At 39.5% G+C, this 26,510-nt stretch overlaps 1 long non-coding RNA gene across 1 annotated transcript in view; it reads left to right on the top strand.

Annotated features, from left to right (window-relative positions):
• LOC140630362 (uncharacterized) overlaps positions 1-24,407 on the top strand; it is a 35,378-nt gene extending 10,971 nt beyond the window's left edge. The window contains exons 2-3 of the long non-coding RNA XR_012028129.1: positions 20,444-20,586; positions 23,334-24,407. This is a non-coding gene — a long non-coding RNA (uncharacterized lncRNA). The remainder of the gene's footprint in view (positions 1-20,443; positions 20,587-23,333) is intronic.
• Positions 24,408-26,510: the final 2,103 nt, after the last annotated feature.

The following is a 26,510-nucleotide window of genomic DNA, read 5'->3' as shown; positions in this document are numbered from 1 at the left end:
ATAATTTTATTGTGAGCCAATGTACTGAGTCCTGTTACTAGAATTTTGTTGCTGTTGGTGTCTCTCTTTGGTTTTCTAGATAGGCAATCATCATCTTGAAGTAATGATAATTTTGTCACCCCTTGCTGCACCTGGATTCTCCAACATTCAGAGCTTGAGGTGGTGGCTAAAAGATGAATGATTTGGTAGGAAGTGCAAGGACTACAATCCCATAGAATGGCTCTTTTACACTGGGGAGCAAAGCAGAGAGAGACAACCAAAAGATGTGTTATTGAGTGGGTCACAGCTAGAGGTTATTAGTTGTCTGATCCCACAGGACTTATTGAGGGTCATATGTGATGCATTTCCATATTATCTGTAACAAGGAGAGTCAGAAGAAGAGTTTATCCACATCTGTCTATCTGCATTTGCTAAAGTCTCACCCTGAGAGGTGTTAACTTTGCCTTACTTCTGGGTTTGGCACATGTGGATGCTGCATATAGCCCCAGCACATTTCATTTTCATGCCTCAGGATTGAGAAGGAAGCTTCAGGGAAGGAAAGGTGCAGTTCTGACATGAGGCTCTGTCAGATGGCACTGGCAACAAGTCAGACTGAGACTACACAGAACAGTGCTTGCTGGACTAAGAGATAAACAAGGCTAAGGGGATCTGAAATAGTGTGTAAGAGATATCTGATACAGTCCACCCCTTGTATCTAAGATCCTCTAGTGCCTCTAGTGCCCTCATATCTGGCTCCCATTCTGCAGTATGGAGCCAAATAATGCTCACCTCATCTCCAAGACAGAGGAAATGCAAATCCAATCTTTAGTGGAGTCACCTTCAGAGAGGTAGCCAGCCATAACTCTGTATGAGAGTTAATAAAACAAAGTCTAGTCCCTACTGCTCAAGGAGCACTGAGTATCTCTTGCTTTCTGCCCAGGGTATTCTCAGACTTGCCTTTTGAGATACTCACACACATGAAACTGTGTGAGCCATTCTGATGCAGAGAACAACAAAGTAAGGGGTCACCCATAAGGTGACCCTTGACAAATGGAGGAGAACTGGCAGATAATATTTCTCTTTCATTCTTCAGTAGACAATTTGGAGGTTCATTCTAAATTATTCTTCAGAGGATCTCTAGCAGGATAAAGCAATAGTTGCCCCCATTAGAGACTAGCTTGGTAACATATCATTGGATTGGTTTTTCCCTCTTCTTCTGCTACATTATTCTCATTGGCCCTACTCTGATTCTTTGATATTTCTTCTGCCCATAAACTACCTATAAGCAATCCCTGTTTCAAGCTCTGCTTTTTGGGAAAATCTAAACTGTTATCCATGTGTTTCATCTCTGATGTATTATACAATATTCTTTGAAAATTCTATGTATTCTTTTCCCAATACCTTGTTTCCAGAAAAATTGCACATGTTTATGAACAAATCACCAAAATATTTGTCATATATTCTTGTGATATTGTAGGGACCCTCAACAATGGGACCAGGACTTCTCTTCTGTCAATAGGGGCTGGTTCTGTGAACAGTCTTAGATCTGGAAATGTGGTCGGGGACCATAATTTTCCACAGCAGCAAATGAAATCAGATTTTTGCTTTCCAGCCTTCCCCCCCGCCCCCCGCCCACCCCAGTTATACACATTGAACATCACCGTGGTCTGTTGCTCACCTATTTCACTCCTAGGAATTTCAAGATGTATTATGTATTGCCACAGATCTTTGCAAGTCAAAGCATCCTACTGGCCACTCCAGGATTGCTGCCCATTTTGGTAATTGTGGCCACTTTGCCTCTGATGGTTGAACAGTTTCCTGGCTTCTACCATTCCAGCAGCACCTCCTCTGTCCACCTTCACCTATACTAGATAGTCATCACTGAGTTTCTAAAAAATGCCAATAGCTTTTTTTGCTAGTGTATATTGTCTTAGGAAAGTGAATATCCTTGAGGCCCTCCTTGGAAACACAGACAGTAGAATTTCTGTTCTCTCCTAATAAATCCATTTTAATATTCTCAATTCCCTGACTTTCTGACCACTTTCCTTATGGTATGTTAAACCAATTCTTGCATCTTCATCTCATTATTGTTCTGTGTCAGGTTCAAGCTAGTGAACTGGGACTAGCTGCATATATTCTTGCAAGAATGTTGAATCTTGAGTCAATAAATCCTCACTTATCCAATTTTATAGTCCACCATCTTAATTTTTTTTTTATTTAGATTTTGTATTTATTCATAGAGACAGAGAGAGAGAGAGAGGCAGAGACACAGGCAGAGGGAGAAGCAGGCATCATACAGAGAGCCTGATGTGGGACTCGATCCAGCGTCTCCAGGATCACGCCCCGGGCTGCAGGCGGCGCCAAACCGCTGCGCCACCGGGGCTGCCCTAGTCCACCATCTTAGATCCCACACCTCAAGGTCCATCTCTATGCATGCTCCCTGGTTCCTGTGAATGTGAGAAGCATGATGCTATTTCCTGAAGCAGAGACAGCAATTCCCTGCTTGGACTGTGTTGGAGACAATGAGTGGCAGGGTGGATCTAAAGACAAGCACATATTGAAATGCATTTGCTTCAGGTGATGTCTTAGGTTGGGTTCTTTCAGAAATAGATTCTGTGCCAGGGATTCTGGTGCAAATGATTAATTCATAAAGTATCCCTGAGGTACCAGTAAAGGAATAGGAGAACCATAATAGGAAAGGAGAGAAAGCCAAGCAAATATGCAATTTCAGATGAAGCCCCAGATTCATTTGTTCCCAAATGCTCATAGCAGTTTTAGCCATAATAATAAAAATGTGCAATTTAACAATCTAAATGTCCATCAACAAATAGATAAACACATTGTGATATAGTTACATAATGGGAAATCACTCAGCAAAAAAAGGGAACAAATCACTGAAACACAACAGCAAGGTTGAATCTCAAAAACATGCTAAGAAAAAGAAGCCAGAAATGCAAGAGTTCATACCATATTAATGCACTTCATGAAATTCTATAATAGGGAAATGTCATCTATAATGACTGAGAGCAGGTCAGTTGTCACCTTAGGATGGTAGTAGTTAATAGTGGTGGTAGGAATAATCTAACTGCAAGAGTATTTTGGGGTGGTTATGGTGGTATACGGATTATATACTTTTATTATTACTTACTGGACCATACATTTAAAATGAGTGCATTTAATGATATGTAAATTCATTTGTTCTTCTCTCCTAGCTTCTTAAGTAGAAGCTTAGATCATTTTGAGACACTTCTTTATAGCATAAGCATTTAGTGCTATAAATTTCCTCTAAGAACTGCTTAGAAACTATTTTACAAATTTTGATGTGTTGTGCTTTCATTTTCATTCAATTCCAAATAGTTTCTAATTTCACTTCAGATCTCTTCATTCATTCATGGATTATTTAGAAGTCGGTTGCTTAATTTCCACACATTTGGAGATTCTTCAGATATCTTCTTGACATTCATCTCTAGTTTAAATTCCTGTGGTCAGATAACATATGTTTGATTAAATTTATTGAGACTTGATATGTAGCCCAGGATATGATCAATCTTGTTGCAGAACTTGTATTCTGCTGTTGGGGTGGAGTATCCAATAAATTTCACTGAGGTCAAGTGGGTTGAGAGTGTTATTCAAGTCTTTCATATCCTTGGTGATTTTCTTTCTGTCTTAAAAATTCTAATTCCTTGTTGATTTTCTGTCTTCTATCACTAGCTGAGAGCAGAGTTTTGAAACTCTCAACTATAGTTGTGGATTTTTATGTTCCTACTTTCAATTCTGTTTTTGCTTCATATATTTCGAATCTCCGGTGTTACATGCTTGCATTTTTTGGGGGGGTTGATATTTCTTCTTGATGAATTATCCTCAGTACAGTTCACCTTCAGATTATTATTATGCTGCTAGATGTGCTCTGTAAGAACCCTCATACTTCAATTTGCCCTTCCTATACTTTGGGCTAGTATGGTCATACATTTTACTCTACCTATGCTCTGAATAACACAATTCATGCTATTTTTGTATTTTATAAAGTTAATTGTTAACAAGAAATTAACAATGAGAAAAAAAGTAATATATTTGTCATTTCTGGGGCTCATTTTTAAAAATTAGATCTGAATCTCCATCTGGTAACATTTTACTTCTGCCTCAAGTATTTCTTTTTAACATATCTTACAGTGCAGATCTGCTGGAAATGAGTTTCACACTGCTTTGTTGGCCTGAATTTTTCAGACAATATCTTTCATTTTGAAGGTTATTTTCTTTGTTTTGTTTTGATGCTCTGTTCATTTCTCTTTCTCTTTGTGTTTCATTTTGAGCAATTTTTTAGAAAACTTTATTTATTTGAGAGAGTATGAGCAGGGGGAGGGGCAAAGGGAGAGGGAAAGAGAATCTCAAGCAGATTCCACTGAGCACAGTCTGATGTGGGGCTCGATTCCAGGAACCCTCATGACCTGAGCCAACATCAAGAGTTGGCCACTCAACCAACTGAGCCACCCAGGTGCCCCACATTTTGGGCAATTTTAAATGTTAGATCTTCATATTAATTTTTCTTTTATGGAAATAATTCATTAAAAAGATATTATATTTTTATTTCTAGAAATGCTACTTGAGTCTTATTTTTATATCTTATATATTTTTTTGATCTTCCTGTTTATGTGTTTGCTGTCTTCTTGAATATATGGAACATGTTAATATTGTTTACTGGTTTCATCATCTCTGTCACATGAGGGGCTGTTTCTATTGATTAATTTCCCCCTGATTATGGTCTCTGTTAATTGGATGCCAGATATTGTGATTTTATATTGTTAGGTGCTGAGTTTTGTTACATTCCTTTATATAGTGTTGGATTTTATTCTCACATGCAGTTACTTGGAACAACTAAATCCTTTCAGTGTTTGCTTTTTAAGCTTTGTTACACATCCAGAGTAGCTTTACATGTAGAGCTAGTTTAGTCCTAGTGCTGCAGTGATACCCTTCTAAGAACTTGACCTGGTATCATAACCATTACAGTGTCTTTCAATTCTGATTGGTTGACACACACACTATTTCAGCCCTCTATATGGCTCTTTCCTGACTTTGGTAATTTCTTTTCATGCATGCATAAAATGGTACTCAGCCAATAATTCAAAGGACCTTTCTGCAGATTTCTGGAGCTCTCTCTGGGTGTACCTACCTCCACTCTGGTGCTGTGTCCCTCAAAATCTAGCTACTTTTGCTTGCCAGATTCTGACCTATTTGAGCTTTCCCCACCTGTGCTGTTAGTCTAGGCAGTAAGCTGAACAATCACAGCTTTGTTTCCCTTCTCTCTGTCCTGTGCTGCCTATTGTCCAATGTCTGAGAACCACATTTTTACATTTATTTTTTCCAGGATCTCAGGTCATTTAAGGGAGAAGAGTATATAGGTTTCTTGTTATTCTATTATGTTCTGGAAAAGGAGGCCACTTGCACAGAAGTTATACTTCCAAAAGTTTATGTAAAAAAAAAGAAAATGTAAATTATTCTGATTTTGAGTGTAAAACAAATACTTTTGAGAATTCTTATTCCCTTTAATTATGGTTTAAGTCTCTACTTTGACTCTATACTTAGGTATGTTTAAAAAAACTATAATTAACATTAGTGATTTATTTGACAATTGTCAAGAGGAGAAAAAGATTGGGGGTAAATTGAGGAATTCAGTTTTGGACTCCTTTTTTGAAGTTTTCTGTTCAGTGTTGGATGGAGGTGTTCAAAAATCAGATCTATAACACTGGGCTCTCAAGAGAGTTCCGAACTGCATATTTACATTTATTTATTTATTTTTAGAGAGAGGGGAGAGAGCAGAGGGAGAGGGAGAAAGAGAATCTTAAGCAGGTTCCACACCCAGTGTGCAACCCATTGTGGGGCTCTATCTCATGACCCTGAGATCATGACTTGAGCTCCATCAAGAGTCAGAGACTTAACCGACTGAGCCACCCTGGTGCCCTTGACCTGCAGATTTAAAAATCACCTGCAGAGAGCTGGAGACTGAAACAATGAATATGAATAGCTTGTAAAGAAAAATGAAAGAAGAGGAGGCAGGGCAGCGTCCTGTCCAAGGACACAGACTCATAGAGAAGCAGAGGAGAAAACTTACAAAGCAGCACAACCTGGACAAGTGTCTTTGTAACTGAGTTCAGTGCTGGTTTTCTTGGAGAAACTAACATTTGGACGAATAGAGTGCTACTGTAAACTCATTCAATGTTAGTAGAACCCCGTGAGGTAGACTGTTCCAGAACTAACTACTGCCATTCTTTACCCCTTCCTCCATCTTCCTCAAGCAGCCCATGGAGACTGAGACTGAAGATGAGGTGCCTCCACTGAGCAGGATATTGCCTGGGATCATGTCTGAGGGTCCTTCTGAATCTAATCGACTATGAAAAATTTATAAAGCACAGATCTTAGAATAACATAGCAGTAAAAACTCGTCAGAAGACTTTGTGAGGTGCTCTGCCACACACACTGTTAAGGCCAAAATAGCTGTTCAATATATTTTCCATGGCTTTTATAAAGAAATTCTTGGAAAATATTGCAAGCTGGCTTAGGGCTCCTCACTTATGTAACTCATATTTCTATGTCATTTCTCTCCATCTGAGGTTGAATAACTCTGAGGTTACAATTGTATTGCTCTTATGTGGTAAGACGGTTTAGCTTTTGAAATTATGCTTCTACTCAGGACTTTGGCAGTGAGTGGGTTCTACTCTTCCTTGAATAATGAATCCACAAAAAAGGAATTAGATTGGTCCTTGATTTGATCTCAACTCTTCCCAATAAATGTCATTTTATATGAAGGTGTTAACCCCCAAACAAAGCAGAATTCAGCCTTCTTTGGAACTCCATAATTGAAAGATTTAGAATTTGATGGCAGAATAAGTACTTTCTTTAAAAATATTCTTTATTGGCAGCAGAAGAAAATAGTCATTTAGGAAACAGAAAAGATCACGAGTTAAATTTGTTGAGTTGCCGAGGTGTTTAAAAATATGGTTTTCATTCCTTACCACCCAGAGAAATAAGACATATTATTTGACACATATTATTCTCATTTTCTACGTAAGAAAATACCTTCAGGGAGTTAATAACTTGCTCAAGGTCATCAAGCTAGTGTACTGTGATTTGTCTAGGCTGCTTCTTAAGCCTTTTTTCTCTATACATGTCACGCTGCCTCCATAGTATAGGGTGATGATTTCTGCTTTGTTCTTTCTGAGAAATCAGAGTTCACTTCATCTGGCAGGTTTAGGAATGAGAGAGTACTACAGAAAAGAACTTTTACCACCACACTTAATATGATGCATTGTTTTTACTATTGAAGTACTAAGTGCATAGAACAAAGTAACAGTCCACTGTAGGAGCAAGAAGTATGTGCTTGGGAAATAGCACAGGATTTGGTCTCAGGGCACCTGGGCCCCAATTCCAGATCTGTCACTTACTAGCTCCATGTCTTTAAACAAGGTGCATTACTGTCCCAAGCCTTGATTTCCTCATTGGAAGAATGGGGAAATGATGCCCATCTCACCATGCTTCTGTAGAAATTTCAATGTCCCAGGAGCTCAGAGAGGCACCTCTTGCTCCTAATTTCTATGTGTGGAGTCCATAAACAGATCATGAAAGGAGTAACTTAGGGGAAAGCTAGATCAAAGTCCATATGAGTAGTCTGAAATTCCATCACTGAGCCAACGGGCCATGGCAAGCAAGGAAATGGAGGTAGGGTGTGCAGGCAAATAGGACAGATAAAAATGACATCTAATGAGAGAAGAGATCCACAAAGGGTGAAGTGGGGGGAAGGTCAAGTCTGGCATCAGGTCTGCTCTGAAAGGAAAGTGGCCGCCAGCAGTTCCTACATCTGCAGGAAGAGGTGTGCTGGCAAGTATATGGGAATCAGGAGGGAGGAAAAAAGGATTATATGATATTTCCAATGTAAGAGTGTGGGGCATTCTTAATTGTTCCTGTTATACATTTGGGTAGAACTGGGAAGATAAACACTACATAGAATATAACATATGTATGAAAGTACTTTGTAAATGACAAGCATCATATACTTAAATGACTATTCTTTCTCTTTTATAAATGAGGATAAATATATTTCTATAGTTTCTAAGGTTAGTAAATGGCCGATTTAGGACTCCAGCCACTCTGAAAGCCATTGTTCTTTATCATCCAGTGCTGTTCTTCAGTAAAACCTATCTGAGTATATGAGTGTGATCTCACTGAGGAAACAAATACTAAAGGAGTGCCCAGCAGGCACTGAATTAGACACTGGGAATCAGTGACCTAATATGTCATGCTTTGGGCCATGAGGGACCTCACAGGTTAGCATGGGAGACAGACTCATAAAAGAAGAAAAGAAAAAAGAAAAAAAAAACAAAACAGAAGAAAGAAAGAAAGAAAGAAAGAAAGAAAGAAAGAAAGAAAGAAAGAAAGAAAGAAAGAAAGAAAATTCTCATGGGTTGAATACTCTGAGGAGCAAAGAGGAAGGAGGACTTGGGAGTTCATATTTTATCCAATTTACTGCATATCTATTGATCCCCATTATGTTCTGAGGCCTGGGCTGAGTTGAGGAAATAGATAAATAAGACAAAATACAGGCCCTCAAATTTGTCCCCCCAAAAGGCGGCACCTTTGCAGAAATTTGTTTGCTCATATTTAAATAAATACCTAGTCCTTCCATACAGAGACCACTAAATCCAATTTTGCTGCTGGGTCATTTTTGGGAGCTCTAATCTTGGCTTTTCTTGTATATATTACACCGTGTCCTCTTTCCCCCTACTTGTGCCTAGAGACCCATGTATCAGGCAAAGTCTTTTTATTTAACTAAGTAGTGATGAATAAAGGTGATATAGTGAAGAAACAGCTAAACTGAATGTGGGTAAGAAAATGATACTTCAAAAGTGGTTTCATCTAATATGAGATTTGAACTTTGGCCAGTTTTCGCACCTCAGCACCTTGACGGTATTGTATTTCTAGAAGGTAGAGAATATTAAACATTGTTAATGATTGATTGCATCTCAGCTTTCAAGTGTTACATCAAACAGACCTTTAAAGGGGGTAGTTTTATTCTCTTCAAGCACATCTACAGAACTTTTTAGTTATTAAAAACTAATGCTGTGGATTTACTACATTTAATCCAAATTTGATCTGAGAGTGAAATTCCTTTTTGGCAGCATCATCAATAATTTACTGTGTCGTGAGCTTTCCTTTTGAGGGCACAAAGTATTGGCTAGGGGAGTTCTTTCTGGCTGACACATTATAAAATAAAGCTGGCAAATGGATTGTATGGGAATTTGCCAATGCTATACCCATCTGAAGATTCCCAAGCGAATGAGTATGGCTTTCCTTTAAGCTGCCCTCCGAGACCTGGTGTGTACCACCAAACACACAGAATGGCCTAGAACTATGGAAATGTACACCTGGAATGGATATTAGTAGTCCTCTAGCCTACCCACTTTCCTAAATCAGAAATTGTTTTATTTGAAAACACCCTGAGACAGGTTCATCCAGGTTCAACTGAACTTAAAAGTTACACCATTTTTGGTTAGCTCTGAACACTAAACAGCTGATAGATGCCCCCCTCTTGGATGCTTCTTCCCCCATGGCTCTAGTTCTTTCCTCTGAGCCACAGTAAACTTAGCTGCCCCCCTTTTAGCACAAGTCTTGCAGATAAATGAAAAGTTTACTATCGGCACCTCTAAGTCTGCTAATTTTCAGGAAAACATTATTGAGTCCTTCAACTAAATGAACTGCTCTATACTGGGCTTTCTCTTCTTTATCAGAATCCTTTATATATTGTGAGGCACAAGCTAAATACCCAGATGTTCACTTGATTTCAACACATTGCTGACCAGTTGAATATTCAGTGATTGTGAATGTGATGAATCTCATGTTCTGCCTCCAACCTGTTCCTTACTAGTGGCTGTCTGGCATGCTATATTGAGGAAGGTTCTAATGTTTTATCTGTGATCTAAGATTGCCTCTGGGCTCTGCAATGTCTGCCATGGGCACCTGAAGTGAGAGTGGTGGCTGGCTTGCTGACACCTTAGATTGAAGGACCCACCGAATAAACATCTTTCCAAGCTTCCCCATGGAGTTAGTGAAAGCAAAAACTAAAAAAGCCTTGTCACTCATGTTTTCTTAAATGTAGCATATGCCAGGTGCATCCTCTCCTGTGACCAGCACTCTCTCCATAGCCCAGTAACCTCCCTCTCCCCTGTCCTTTCAGAAATTAGAGGGGTGTGATGACCTCTAGGTCTGGATTAGCAGGGAGAGAGGGCACGCCAGGCAGAAGCTATAGCCAATTACAACTCCAGTCCCCAAGACTTTCACCAACCCAGATTGGTTCTCTTAACCCTGACCTTAACTGTAAATAGGGCTTTCATTAAAACCCTCTTCAATTCCTTCTTTGAGAGTGATTTGCATTTTCCTGCCAAGGCCCTGACTGATACCACTGACCCAGGGCAAACATATCTCTGTTGTTCTTCTATGATTTACAAGGCAAACTTAGGTCTCAATGACATTTAGACTGGATATTAAAGAGAGGCTGCCCCATTCTTTGGTGGGATCAATCACCAAGGCACAACTCAATTCATTTTGTTGGGAATAACCTCTAAGGAAAGATAATTTCCTAGATTTAAGACCATATAGAACCTTGGGGCATTCTCAAACTGTAGGATTATTGAGAGGAATACCTTCTTTTGATAATCAGCCAAATTTGATTTATTAATCTATTTTATTTGTGTCAAAATAGAGCCTCCATTTCTTGGCAACATAAGTGTTAATTATAGAGTTCACCATCTAGGTATATGTATGTATGCATCCCCCCTCAAAAAAAAAAAAAAAAGCTCATGGTATGAATATGGCAAAGTTTATTATTTAAACCACCTATTTAAACTATTTCTTAAATTCTAAAAGCATAAAAAGGAAGTAGCCCATTAATTTCCCAGCAATGTTCTTTTATAGCCACTGGACTTTCATAGAATATAATTTGCTAACTTTGTGAGATGTTTCTAAATTTCCTTCTATCTGAGTCTTCTAAACACACAGGCCATGATGGCTGGAATGCTCTTTTATGCTTTCTATTTCTTTACTACAAGTGTAATAGCTATTCTCTCATAAGTTATTATGTATGTACAATATAATGATATCACTCAGACATATGTGTAGGAAACATATATCACTCAAGGATTTTTAAAGATCTTTTAACAGGGAATTCAGGGCTTTCTAAAGTATTAAAAGGGCTGGAAGTGTGGACAGTAGCTGTATATCTAGAAATGCCCCAGAGCATCACAAGAATCACACTTCTTCCCCCACACCCCAGAGCTGCTATTTCTGCGCAGTCAAAAAAGTGAGGAATGTGGAACTAGCTACTGAAACAACTGAGTTCAAGAACATACCTCAGTGGCTGCAATCCAAGGAAGCTCCCGTTGCTGTCACCACCTTGACCTCCAGAAATGTGTTAATTGGGCAAAGGGACACTGAGTCTGCTCAGTGCTTTAATAATCTTGATAGTCAAGCCTAAGTCAAGTTGCTGGAATGACACTGTAGGAAAAACTGCTCACATCTCAGGCCTGGTGATGACCTCCATCTTACTCCCCCTTTAAAATCTCTTGTGAGTACATGTGATTTGCAAGTCCTCCTTTGATGCTGAACCTTTGCCACACAGGAATCTGGAAAGAGTGGTTTTTCATTTAGCTTTCAGCAGTGCAGGGAAATATGGTATGTTGAAAGGAGGTAGGACTGGACATTGCATGCTAATCAAGTCTGCCTGCCCCAGCAACAGAGGAAAAACTGAGCTTTGGAGGCAAACAGACCTAAGTGTACTATTTACTAACTGTGTAACCTTAGTGAAATTGCGTATCTAATCTCAGCATCCATTTCCTTCTCTCATAAATAGTCTAAAGAATTATACATAACTCTGAATTATTGGGAAGACCAAACTTGATAGATATGTATGTAAGAGTTCGCAAACTGGGTGCCAAGTTACCTTAGGGTAACCAGAGCAGTTATAGGGGCATTTCAGGATTTCTCAGATTTTCAAAGGAAACACAGTGATCCTTGGCATCTATTGGACTCCAAATTACTAGTCTGAAGTAATTCACTGTCTCAACATTATGTTACATTTTGTTTGACAATGTCATATCTCTTTGAAAATGCAGTTTCAGGGCACCTGGGTGGCTCAGTTGATTAGGCATTTCATCTACCTTTGGCTCAGTTCATGATCCCAGTGTCCTGGGATAGAGCCTTGTATTGGACTCCCTGCTCAGTGAGGAGTCGGCTTCTCTCTCTCTTCCCTGCTCATGCTCTCTCCCAATATCTATTGCTATCTCCACCTCTCTCAAAAAAATAAATAAAATCTTAAAAAAAAGAAAAGAAAATGCATTTTTAGCAGTAACTGTGGTGCCAAGCTTGTGATGTACAAAAACTGATGTGAGTGTCCACATCAGTTTGCAGCATCCAAAATGATTCTAAGGTCTGAGAAAGGGAGCAACACCCAGTAGGCACACAAACTCCATGAGTAAGTATTATGGTCTGAATTGTGTACCCCCTGCCCCAAACTCATATGTGGAAGCCTTAACCCCTAGTACCTTACAATGTGACTGTATTTGGAAATAGCATCTTTAAAGAGGCAAGTGAGTTAAAATTAGGCCCATATGGTGGGCCCCAACCCAATCTGACCAGTGTCCTTATAAGAAGAGTAAATTGGGGCACAGAGAGGGGCAGCAGGGATGCATGCGCAAAAAGGAAAGCCCATAGAGGACATGGCAAGAAGGCAGCCATCTGCAAGCTGAGGAGAGATGCCTCAGCAGAAACCAAACCTGCCAACATCTTGAACTCAGCCACAAAAGTTTCATCTTATCACAACCTAGAAGAGAAGGGACCAGCCAAGAAAGGAAAGATGAAATATAGGAGCCAATTGTGAAGGTGGGAGAAGTGAGAGGAGAATGAGACCCTAAAGAGATCAACAGAAAGTCAGGCAGTCATCAGATTGCCGGATTCCATATCGCTGCCTTGCGTCAGCTGTGGTCAACTGGTGTGCTAGTATAAGCTTTGCCATTCATCAGCAAGTCATCTCTATCCTTACCTGGATCATGAAATGTGTTATTCGGCTTCTCTAGGAGACGAAGCTGCACTATCCAGCTCAGGGTGCCATACCCATGCCTAGCCTCTGCCATGGAGTCAGAATTCCTGCTGGGTATGCCTTGGCTCCTTCAAGAAGTACTGAATAAAGAAGAAAAACACTCCTTGTCTCCAACCACAGTAATCATGGTGTAAGGAGAAGGGAGAGTAGGGCCCTTGGATGTTTTCATAGACCTATTACAAAATCCCTTTGGTAGTGTCTTATCGTCATTAAATTTCTAAATAGAATCTGGCCAAGCACCTGTTGCCTGTGAGTATGTGTGTGTGTGTGTGTGTGTGTGTGTGTGTGTGTGTGTAAAATATACATATCAATCTACTAAAGTGGGACCTTGGTAAAAATTCTCAATGTGGATCATCAACAGAAAGGCTGGACCTACATGATTTGTACTACATTTCAAGGCAGTGTTACCTTTTCCTTTTTGTTCACCCTTACTGAGTGCTTACTATGTATCAGGTACTTGTCTAGACACTTCATACATAGTAGCCCTTCTAAAAATCACACTGATCTTAAGAGGTTGGCACTCTTAATCTCATTGTTTTCAGATGAGAAAAACTGATGCAGAGCAGGGTTAGTGACTTCTTCAGAGGTGCCCGGATAGTAAAAGGTGGAGTAGCCAGGATACGAGTGCAAGCAACCTGATTGATAGAACCCTGTGCTCCCCCTATCATTCTGGACTGCACCCATGCAGGCAAGCCTCCATCAGCCCCTTCCCTCCCTTCTCCTTCACACAGGACTTGATGATTCTGACACAAAAAGGCCGTGTATTTGCTCTTGTGCAGAGAGTCACACAGAGAGCCGTGCCCCAGGCAGGGAGATGAATTAGGAGACCGTTGCAAAACCCAGGTGACAGATTTAGGAATTGACCAAAGGAAAAGTACCAGGTTTTCTCCCAGAAAACTGAAGGCCTCAGAAATGACCAAACGTCACTCTTCCTTGGAATCTTCCTCTCCCTATCTTAATATTCCTGCTGGTACTGCTGATTCTGGAGCAGTGACTTCATGGCCATTTTGGAATCAGTTGGGAATGTTCTCCTGGGCCCTTCTCAGCTCCGTAGCCTTCTACAGTAACTCCCCATTTTTCAATAGATTTTCATTTTCCTCTTTTGCAGCTCGTCTCCCTCACCAGTTATTACTTGACCTTTCATCTTCTGAAGCCCGACTAGCATGCAGGCAGCTTCCTTGGAATTTTTAGCTGACAGATGTGATCTAAAGTTCCCTGCAGTTGCCTGAAAATAAAGGAATCAGAACACAAAATCTTCCCTGGTCTTTAAGGAAAGGATGATAAAATAAGTGTTGGGGGAGGTGGTAATGAGAAGACCATACCTACTCCTGGTTTCCATCTGCACACACTCACTGTGCCTCTCGAGGAGAACTCCTAGCGGCTGTGGAATCTTGTATCCAAGTAGGTTTTTGAATTTGAGATTCCGTGTGGACCAAGTTGCACGTGGCCAGAATTTCTGCAAGAAAGGATTGGAACATTCTGTTTTGCCATGTCATCGTTTGTAAAGGAGAGTGATTATTTTATGAATTTTTGAAATAGTAGAAAGAGAACTCACTGGACTTGTCAGTAACCTGAGTTTGGAATCTTATCCCAGCGCTCAGTAGATATGTGGGGTAATAATCCACACATCACAGGGGTTTTCATAAAGTAATCATGAAACACAAAGCCATTTTGGTGTCCCTGCACAGTACTTCATGGAAACTACCTTCGTCAAGGTTACCTGTGATGCTCATGATGTGAAATCCAGTGACACCTTTATGTTTTCACCTGACTCAACCTATTAGCTGCATTTAACACAGTAGATCCTCCGCCCCTTTTGCCCTTACAAGCGGCTGCTTTTCTTCTCTGGCTCTTCAGTCGGCTTCGTCCTTGTCTCATCCCTTGTCTGATGGAAGTGTTGGTGATCTCATTCATAGACTTCACCAGCTCTTCTTTCTCTACGCTCCCTCCCAAGTGATCTCACTTGATGCTTCCTGTAGTATGTTCCACAGACATCTCAGACTTCACATGCATGTGCCAGATATTTATTGGTTGATTATTAACCCTGTGTTTGCTCTCTCATGTTCTCCTGGGACTGCGAGGACTGGAAGCCTGCAAATGACAACTCCCAGACTCTAAAATCTGCTGGATTTGTATCGGATGCTGCCAATAAAAGGCATTACATGGCGATGAGGAAGGGAATGCAATTAAAAACACTTGCACTCCTGGCAGCATCTCTGGCCACGGTGACCTTGATGCCTTCTGCTCAGTGGCAGCTGCCAGGATTCCAGCAGTTTCTGTAATGACAGTTTATGTTCCTTCAGTAGTAGAGGTTGCTGCAGCGTTTGAGAGAGCAATGAGGGCCCCTGCGAGGCAGTGAGAACTGGTGGTTTCCTCACTTTCAGTGGGTGAGTGTGGCTGATGAGCTCCTGCCTGCTGGGAGCAGCTGTTTCCCCATCCCTATGCAATACTCCATCCCTTCTGCTCTCCAGTCCCTTTCAATGCCATTAGTACAGCCAACTTAGCTGTTAGTCATGGCAGGCAACGTACCTTGAGCCCACAACAGTTTTAGGGGCTCTGAAAATGTTTTAATTATCATTTTTTAATCAGAAAGAAGAAAAAAATGGAGGAAAGAACCCATAAAAAGTGAAAGTACCTACTTAAACTTCAAAGGTTTTAATGCAACTATGACCTGTGCCACCATTTTCCAGCAACAAATTCCTCTTTGGGTGAAAAACTAGTAGTTTCTGCCCTCCTCATATGGACACTGGCTAAGCATTATTATGCTTAAATAATACTCTTGATTCTTGTCACTGAAGCCCCTGTCCTTCTCTATCTCTCTCTCTATCTGGGAATGGTGCCATCATTCACCAAAACCTCAGAGATCCATTATTCTTAAGTCTCCACGTCTAAAACATCACCAAATTTTTCTGTCCATTCAATGAATACAACATATCTCAACTCCGCCCACTGGTCTCCACTTTTACTGGTACCAGCTAGACCAAGTCTCTGTCAGGGCTTTCTTCTTGGCCTTAAAATGAAACAAGACCATGTTAGCATGCCGCACAAGGCCCTGGGTCTGGACCCTGCCTCCTCTCCCAGTCTGTTTTTGTGCTCCACAACCCTGGCTTATGTGCCCAGTGTGACAGATGAGTACATTAATGGCCCCAGCCTTCATGCCTCCCTATTCCCATGTCTCTCGGTAGTACATTCCCACACTGACTGTGAGCTACTGTCCTTCACATCTTTATGCAGGAGTGACCTCACAGGTAACGACCTAAAATTGCCCCCACCTCCCCCCCTACTTGCTCTTACACTGTTGGAGACACAGCAGACCTGGTTTCAAGGGCTGCCTCCACTATTCTGTAGCTCTGTGACCTCCTAACCTCTGAGATCTATTTTCCTAATATGCAAAATGGGAATAATAACTACCTTGTAGGGCACCATGAGAATTTAGTGGAATAAAAAGACATAATGCTAATTCATGATAGGTCCTTAGCAATAGTCATGTTCCCTTGTGAAAATGTCACCAGCAATGTTTTAAAATCAACTTTTGTTTTTGATTTAGGAGTCTACCCAATTACCAAGCAGTCAATAAGACAGAAACAACTTTGAGGAATAAAAATATCTTTGTTACTCTGCCTCAGCAAGTGTTTTATAATTGTAGTGAGCACTGAGAATCTTGGGGTGCACTACACCCAAATGTCTTGGTATTAAATATAGGGCTGTGCCTGTGTATGTAGTATACCAGGGACCCAGGAGACAAATAACATTGAATTCCTCACATGAGTGTGTTTTACGAGTGTTTTCCTGAGGATCATAGTGGAGGCATTTATGGCTACAGAAAAAGAGACTTTTCAAGAATCATTTCATGGGACCAGAGATACCAAAGTGGTTAAGGGCCCTCTACATAGTACATCTTTTGGAAAGCTTGGCATCACTGCCCCTCTGCTTCCCCCAGGTCATCTTCCCTCTCTTTTTTCCCTGAGGTGCTGTGAGATATAAAAAAAACAGGTGAGGCTGATTGCAACCTCTTCTGCTACTGAAAGATTCCACTCCTTAACACCAAAAAAATTTAAAAAGGGATAAAAACTGCCTACACAGGGTTTTTCCCCTGGACAGGCCTGTCATTTACGACACACAGGGCTCAGCCCTTGGCTGCCATAAGCACTGAGAAAACTGTTGAACTCTTTCCTCTGTATTTTGTATTTCTCAATATTACAGCTGCCACTGAGATTTATGTGCTTCACCAGAAAGAATGGACAAAGAAATCCATGCTTCTGAAGGAATAGGATTGCGTTCTAAAGGAGAAATCAAAGCAAAGAGTAGATTTGAGTTTGAGTAGAGCCCCACCTCCCACATCCCTAGAAGGAGTATGGTAACCTCAAAGGCAGAAATGCCAAATACATTCTCTTGCTAACAGTTGAGTTTTCTTTAACATCTCTGTGTTTACCTCTCTTACTGTGTTTACCTCTTACTACACAACATACTTTCTTTTAGCAATTGGTATGAGGGGAATTCCTTTTATATAATAAAATTAGTGGGTTCCACTATCTATCACTATCATTACTCACCTGCCATCCCAAAAATAAGGAGAAATGGAACATTCAAGAAAGTCATGGAAAAACACTATTTCTCAAGATTTATTTTCTGAAGCATTAGATACACAACATATTAATATGTATTCTGAGATAAAAGATCCTGTGGTCAAGTGAGGTTGGAAAATGCTTCTTTAGTTAAGACTAAATGAATCTCTTTTCTGCAGAACTTGTTAAAACCTTTATCTATTAATATGTATTGTGAACCTCCAAGACTAGGATATGGTATGTAAAAAAATTGATAAGAACACTATTCATATCTTATGGGAACAAAATGGAAAAACAGAGTTAAAAAATAAACAAAGTTCCTGTTTTCAAGTCAGTTGTTCCCTAATGGGGAGATAATCTCATAAATAGACTATTAAAATCAACTAATTAAAGCATAATAATTAAGGTAAATACAGAGAGGACTGTGGAAGCTCAGTAAGAGGAAATTAACCAATAGGTAGAACCAGAGCTCCCTGGAGGAGGTGACCCTGAAGGCTTCATTCCAATCCCACCTACATCGGCCCACGATTTCTGATTATCTACACAGAGTAAAACAATCCTGCATATAGCTTTTCTATGTCAGTATTTATGTGCATTTGCCTTTTGTTGTTTTGGAAGCCAAATAGATCTAGATTCAAACCTCAAATCTGCCTCTTATTACCTCACCTCTGTGATCTTGAGGAACTACCCTAACCTCATCTGTTTTTCTGAATTGTCATAAGAATTAGAGATCATATAAGTAAAGCACTAACAGAGTGCCTGAAATGTGACAGGTTCAAACATTTAGACAACTATCACTTTCATTAGGTTTTGAGATTATAATGGATTTACAGATACCTAATCTATGCATTCACTGGGTGTATACAAATCCCATTCTATGTTTATATTATAGCTTCTGTTTGAAACTCTGCTTAAATTCAATTTTATTTAATAAGCTCTCAGACTCTGAAAGACTATAGTGCTACATCTGGTATATATACAAAATGAATTAACCACAGATCTTGTCCTGCATCAAAAGTTTCCAGTTCAATGTTCAGAGTTGGGTAAAGTTAGAAAAATAAGAGCATAACAATAGGCACAATAGGTGTGGGAGTCGATAGGCACTAAATAAGAGACACAGCAAAGACGGTGTGGGAGAGATCACTTCTCTTTGGCAGATGAGGGATGTCTTCCTAAAGCAGGGCCTTAATGTATGAGTCATATATGGACATAAGAGATTAGCAAAGGAAGAAATCCAGAAGAAAACAGAAGCAGGAAAGTACTAATTTGCCCATTTGGCCAACTTATGTAGCTACTGTGGGTGATACATGGAATATGAACCCAGAAAGATAAACCATCAACAGATTATAAAGGGCCAGACTTCATGTTTGTCAATGTGTCACACTGAACAGCTCTATAAGACACAACAAACATCATTTAAAAATATAGTTGAGTTGACAAGAAAGGAAAGTCTGTAGGAATCCCCAAACTCTGGAAACTTCCCCAAACAAGCTCATGAGCTGACCCTGTTTCTAACAAGGTCTTGACTTTGATATGCCTAAGCAGACAATTAATGAGACAGCTCTGAGTGTTGAGGATAGATGGTTGCATACCTGATATCTACCCACAAAGTAAGAGCCCCTCAAGGGTTATGGAAATAAAATATAGGGCTTCAAGGAATCTATCTACTGATAGAGGAATTCATAAATAAGATCTGTGCATCAGCCTGGACATAAAAACAAAATCATCATCTCTGGTGATTTCTTACCAACAATCTGCTATGCGTGAGTTTGGAGGTTGAATAAATACTGCAGGAGAGATCTGGAGAACTACAAGCTGAGAAATTAACAGAAAAGGAATTCCAGACAGCTATTATTTTGGTAGCTCCAGGGAGAAGAAAGCACAAAACCATTCTGGCAGGACTTACCATCAAACAAGTTTACAAAATATTTTTCAAGCTGAAGCCCCACCGAAGATTAGCTCACAAGGAAAATTACATAATTTGTGAAGGAATAATCCTTAGGGAGAGATAGAAGACCAATAAACAACAGAAGTAGACCTCCAAGAACTTCAGGTAATAGAAACTCTGAAGTGAGTATATTTAAAATGATTAAAAACATTTAAAAAGGAACTTCATATATTTTCAAGACAACATTGAAAATGTATCTGAAAAAGAATATATAAATGAAAAATAGTTATTGATATTGAAATCAATATGTAGCATAAATAGTAACCTAGAATAAGCTGAAGAAAAATTAGTAAACTGCAAACTAGACCCAAAGAAATGACTAAGAATATTGTTGTTGTTGTTGTTGTTGTTGTTTTTTAAGATTTTATTTATTTATTCATGAGAGACAGAGAGAGAAAGAGAGGCAGAGACACAGGCAGAGGGAGAAGCAGGATCCCTGCAGGGAACCCTATGTGGGACTCGAGCCCAGGTCTCCAGGGTCATGCAAGACTCCTAACTCTGGGAAACGAACTAGGGGGGTGGAAGGGGAGGTGGGCGGGGGGTGGGGGTGACTGGGGGACGGGCACTGAGGGGGGCGCTTGACAGGATGAGCACTGGGTGTTATTCTGTATGTTGGCAAATTGAACACCAATAAAAAATAAATTTATATAAGAAAAGAAATTTAAGAGACATAGCAGATGGAATGCAAAATGGCAAACAGAAATGGCAAATGAAAGTAATGGCTGGAAGCTGATAACTACAATCATTCTGTGTTTCTTCCTAACTACACTCACCACCATGACGGAAATCCAACCCAACTTTATCTTTCACCAGGATTATTTCCATAGCCTTCTGCCTGACCTTCCTCCTGCTACCCTTGCCTGGTCTGCTCTCAACATCTGAACCTGAAAAACATAGAAGTTGGATCATATCATGGTGATCTGCTTACCTTCTCCTGGCTTTCAATCCCATTAAGGGTAAAAATACTGGCCTGTACAACCCAGTTTGACATGCTCTGTTCACTCTTCGAATGTGTCCTCCTTCAAGCCTCTGCTTTGTCTGCTCTGCTCCAGCCATACCTCCCTCCTTGCTCTAATTCAAATGCTTTGGTCAAGTTTCCCTCACAGAACCTTGACCTTGTGGTTTCCTCTGGCTGGATGCTCTTCCATCAAATATCTGCACAGTGCTTTCCTTCCCCTCCCTAGGGTCTTTGCATAGATATCACCTTGTGTGTGAGGCATGGCTTCATAATTCCATTTAAAATCACAAAGTCCCCTCCCTACCCCTAGCCCTCCTCATTCCCATTTCTTACTCATTTGTCTATAGCTAATCACTTATAAAATGTATTTATGTATTTATTCATTTATTTCTGTCCCCTGTCTTCTACTAGCCAATCCAAGAATATAAACTTGTGAGTGATAGTGTCAACACTGGTGAAAATTGGCTAACACAACAATAGCAGAAAAAAAATCACAACTTTGAATTGCTATATTACAAAAGAAACCTGAATATATGAATATTAAACTCAACAAATTAGAAAATTTTAAAAAGTGTAAACCCATAAGAAGAAATGAACGGTGTAAGAACAAACGTAAAAATAAATAAATAAATAAATAAATAAATAAATAAAAATAAAAAAAAATAAAAAAAAATAAAAAAAAAGAACAAACGTAAAAGCATAGAAAACAAAGCTATATTATAGAGGATTGTTAAAATTAAAACCATTATTCATTTTTAAAACATAAATTCAAGAGTAAAACCTCCAGAGAAGTTAATTAAGAAACAAAGGAAGCAGGCAATGTTCATAATAGGCCTTAAGAGTTAAGAAGTGGCCTGACCTATAAAAGTAAGAGAAATGAAAAATATTAAAGCACTTCCATGGACAACTTTACGTCAAAAAATTTGAAAACTTAGAAGAAACAGATGATCTCCTACATGAATATAACTTATTGCAACTGACACAAGAAGAAATAGAGCAAAAACTAAAACTAAAACCCCGAATAAATTGATCAAAGGAGATAGGGTGAATTATAACATATACACGGAGAAGGGCTGAGAATAGTAGCTCTTTACTTGGAAAGAAAAAAATACAAACGTATTTCTCTCACACCACATGCAAACATTGATTTCAGTTTGCTATATAAAAGATAACATTTATGTGCATTTTAAAACCTGAAAAATGCCATGAATTGTTTCTGGATATATTTCATATATAGCAGAAGTATAAAAAACATATGTGGGAACGATGTATATCAAAATCAGACTCTGCTCACTTCCAAGAAGGGAAGTAAGGGAATGAAAAGGAGAGTATCTAAGGACTTGTGTACCTAGATATAATTTTTGGTGTCAATTTTAAACAAATTTGATGCAATTATAGCAAAAAGTTAATATTTGACAAAGGCTAGGTTGTGCATACATGGATGCTTATTATATTATCTATTGCATTTTTTAGGATCTTAAATACGTCACTATTTAGAAATGAAGCCTATGCCAAAAAATCTTTTTTGGTAAGCAGTAACTTTTGAAGGTCTTTAACAGGAAATCTGACCATTTAGTACCTCAACATGTCATCACAGAAAGCTGAGTGCTCGTTCATCTTGTAGAATGGATCTCAATAGTCCTTGATTCAAATAAAAATCCAGAATGAACAGGTACAGACAAGGTTGGTCTCACTAAGCCAGACATGCAACAAAGATGCTTTATTGAGAAGCTTTCTGAAGAGAATAATATCAAACTGTTTATTTTGTCTATATGTCAAGGCACCCAAAGACAACCACACAACATTGTGAAATCTTTGGAAAATAACCAATATAAACTGGTGGTGTTTGAAGCTGGGAGAGTGAACTTCTCCGTGAAAAGGTTTTGAGACTGCACAACACCTTTGTGATTTGTTATAATCAAGCAGCAGCAAAGCAAAATGCTTCTGCCAAGTGCAACTTATGAAAAAGATTGGGGGTAGAAAGAATCATTTAAAAACTATGTGTATTTATATCTCTGCTTGCCACAGCTTATAAAAAAACCTCCTCTGTAGGACTCCATTATTGATGTTTTATGTTTTTCAATTTCTCTGTGCAATATGTAATTATTTCAACCTCTTCCCCTTTGTGTGGTGTATTGGTGGGCTAGAATTCAGAAGGGTTTCTTTCTGAGAACTCCAATAGTCTCAAGATAGCAATCTTCCCCACTCAGCTCATCTTCTCTGATCTAAATAATTCTAGTTCTTGAATGCCCCAATGACTTGAATAGGATGAAGGATTCAAGACATAGTGTTCCCATAAAGTATTTAATCTCAAAGAAAAGCAAGCTCATTCCCTCAAGGAAAAAGAAACCTAATGCTAAATATGAGTTGCTTTTCATTTCTCTGTTCTCCTTCTCCCACTTTGGAGACTGTTTTTATCTAGATAAAGGAACAAAATGGCCAGAGACATTATCTGGATAATTTAATTCTAGTATATTTTGCCAAAGATTGAATGAACAAGGCAAAAGTAAGGATTTTAAAATGTGGAGCTATTAAATAGCTGCTGCCTTGATGCTTAGAAGCAGTCAGAAAAGATTGGGAGTCTATCTTTAAGGGATGAGAAGTTAAAGATGGACAATAAAATGAGGTCAAAAGAAAAAGAATGAAACTTTTCTGAATGCTGTGTTCCAGATACTCTATGTAAATCATCTATGTGACATCTCGCACTCTCTCCAGGGAGTATTTATTGTGTTCTTCATGTCACAGATGGATGACAAGCCGACTCTAACAGGTGGACTAATGAGTCTGAGACCAAGTGGGAGGCATGGAGGTGCATCATCCAGATCTCCTGTACAGAAAACCTGCTGTACAGAGCAGATGACAATGCTGCTGTGTCTTCTGATGGAGCCTGGCATTTACACTGAGGCCGCCCTTCACCCAGCCTGTTCCCAGGCAGTGACCAGGCACAGCAGTGCCACAAGAGCCTGTACCCTGTTGCCCAATGTGAGATTTCTCCAGCTTCTGCTCTAAGACTCTGCATTGGCCAGGCTAGGGTTTTCTCAGAACTGTACTCAGATCGGCAGAGATTCTTCCTACCGGATGCTCCTTTCTTCCCACTTTGCTTTCACTGTGTTGGACCTGCATCACCTTCCCTCTCCTGTTCCCTCCTTCTTTATCCTTGGTATCATTCTCCCCAGCAAGGGTCTTGTCTTGTACAACCTGTCTGTCTTGTCATCTTCTCCTCAAAGGACCTTACCCTGACACAGACCACATAACTAATAACTATCATAATTAGACCTTGATGCCAAAGGCAATGCTCTTTCAGTATTGACATTAACACTACTAATGGTACTAATAAGGACACTACTACTAATATTTAACAGTGTATAAATACCCTTGTTGAGTATTTACTGTGAACTAGGTATTGTGCTTGGACTTCCACGCATTCTCTTGTTCAGTTTTCACAACAATCTATAATAAGATAGATAGTCTTTGCATTTTACAGATGATAGACAAAGGCTTGGAAATGTTATTAACTCACCTGCATAACTATCTAGTAGCATAACTAGAATTTGCCCTTGGGTCTGTATGGCTCAAAAATCCAAGTTCTTAACCCCTCTGTACATTTTGTAGACACAACTGCTTACCATAAACCATTCTACCTCCTTCCAACTTGCATTACTTTGCATGTTTTTGGCTCTGATTTGATGGGTATTTTTCCACTTGAAGTGAGAATAAGCAAAAGACATTTATAAAACACCAACTTCATGCCCAGGTTTTTTTTTTTTATATATAACCTGAGGATTCAATAAAAAGAAAGGGCTATTTCCTGCATCCAAAGTAATCATTATTAATCTGTGACATTATTAACAATTTAAATGAAAGGAAAGTATTGACACCTCTAAAATGACCATCCAAGAAGCTAGACAATTATATGGTTGTTTTTAAATGACACTAACTGCTTTTTGGAATAATGTAACATAAAAATGAACAAACGTCAAAAGCTATGAAATTTCAAAATAGCAAAGAGATCCTATTTAGCTGTAAAAAAAAAGAACTAGGTCTCCAAGGTTCAATAACATTTGGAAAGGTAGAAAGTGGGAGATACCAAATTTGCTAGCTGGAGGAAAAAAGTCAATCCTTCAAATAATGACAGGGTCAGGGAGAAACATAATTAGTAAATTCTCACTTGGCATCACTTAAAACCTTTCCTCCTAGAGAATAGAGTGGAATGTATTATAATGGGAATAATATGCACTTGGCTGTCCGACAGATTTGAAACCTCCAAGACTGTCAGCAAGAACTGGTTAAACAACAAAACAGTGAACCAGGGCAACCAGGAGGATGGTTAATGCTGCTACATGGGAAATGTAATCTTGTGCAGGTATCTCCCCAATGGGGGAGTCGGTTTTGATTTTGGACCTCATTCAGGAACTTACCCTTCCTAACTCAAGGAGTCTTAAAATGCTTTCTCCTGAAAAACAAAAAGACAGAAAACCACACACTAAACCCTAAAGAAAAATGATGAGGCCACTGGCCTTGAGTATACAGACTACCAAAAAGCTGTCGGATTTGCACTAAGAATCAAGCCTCACTAGTTAGTAACTTTCCACCTACCTGTCCCCTGTTAGCAATTTGGAAGCAAGCAAAGCCTCATTAGTTCTTTAAAGAAGCTTAAATGTTTGAAACAAACACTAAAATGAGCATGAGCCAAGGGTACAAATTTTTTGTAAAAATAGCACGAAGAGCTATTTTTAATAGCTATTAAATAATCAGTACCTTAGAATGCAGTTGTCTTAGGTCCACAATTCTGGAAAGATTCAGGAAGAGATCCATAGAATTTGGATGATGTAGTAAATGAGGAGTTGAGACCAGACCATTAGGCTTAGCTAGTTAAGGCCATCCTCCTCAAAGAGAAGGAAGAAACCTGCCACATATCATTCGCCTCCCTGTAGCCAAGTACAGCATGAGATGCACACCCCATTAAGCTTTCTGGGTAGGGTCATCCCAAGTATCCGCCCTGGCATGCTGAATGACCCCAACTGAGTGAGCTTCTGAGGAGGCAAAGTGAGAATACCTGGATGGGAGGGAGATAGAAAGTCTTACTTTTCCCTTTTCATTGGAACTTGTTCCCAAGATGATTAATATGGTACATCATTTTCATAATAAGTAGCAAACAGATAGATGAGCTAAAATGAGAAGAGTGTGATGCTAACTGTGGGAAGGTGTGGTTAGCAAGTTTGGAAAAGGCCAGATCACACAGGGTCTCATGGGCTGTGAGAAGGAATCAAGTCCATAAGCTATAAATATGGGAAGACATGCAAAAATTCTAAGAAGGGAGGTGACAGATCGAATTTCTGTTTCCAGAAGATTTTTCAGACTGCAGTGTGCAGAGCAGGTCATAGTAAGATTGGATATCTGTGTAACGACAGCAAAGTTATAACAATAGTTCAAACAAGAAATTTGGTGTTAGTGTGAGTGGAAGGAGAATGGGTTGATTGAACAGCAAGTGAGAGTTGCAATTGATAGAATTTGCAGGATGGGCACGATGTTGGGTAAGGGAGAGGGAAAATGTTGGAGATGGTTCCTAGCTTTCTGACCCGCATACCTGGATGGGTGGTGGTGAAGGGAGCACAGGAAGGGGAGAAAGGGAAAGATCACAGATTGGCTTTTCTGTGTGAGTTGACACATAAGAAAAGTAGAAGGTGGATGTGTGACCTGGAGCTCAGAGGAGTCTCCTGGACTGAGACTGAATGATAAAATGGAGTTTACAGAAGTGTCGAGGAAGGAAAGAACAGTTATTCTCTCAACATCACTTGAATTCTCTTCTCCTTGATCTTTGACCAAATCTGTTATCAGTTCTCATTTAAGGTAATATCATTGTTTTTGGGTTTTTTTTGTACCCCTCTAGACTGCAAGATGGTGGAGGGCAAGTCTCTTTTA

The sequence above is a fragment of the Canis lupus genome, chromosome 3 (genome assembly GCF_048164855.1).
Source record: "Canis lupus baileyi chromosome 3, mCanLup2.hap1, whole genome shotgun sequence".
Classification (NCBI taxonomy): domain Eukaryota; kingdom Metazoa; phylum Chordata; class Mammalia; order Carnivora; family Canidae; genus Canis; species Canis lupus.
This window is presented reverse-complemented; position numbering and strand designations above follow the sequence as displayed.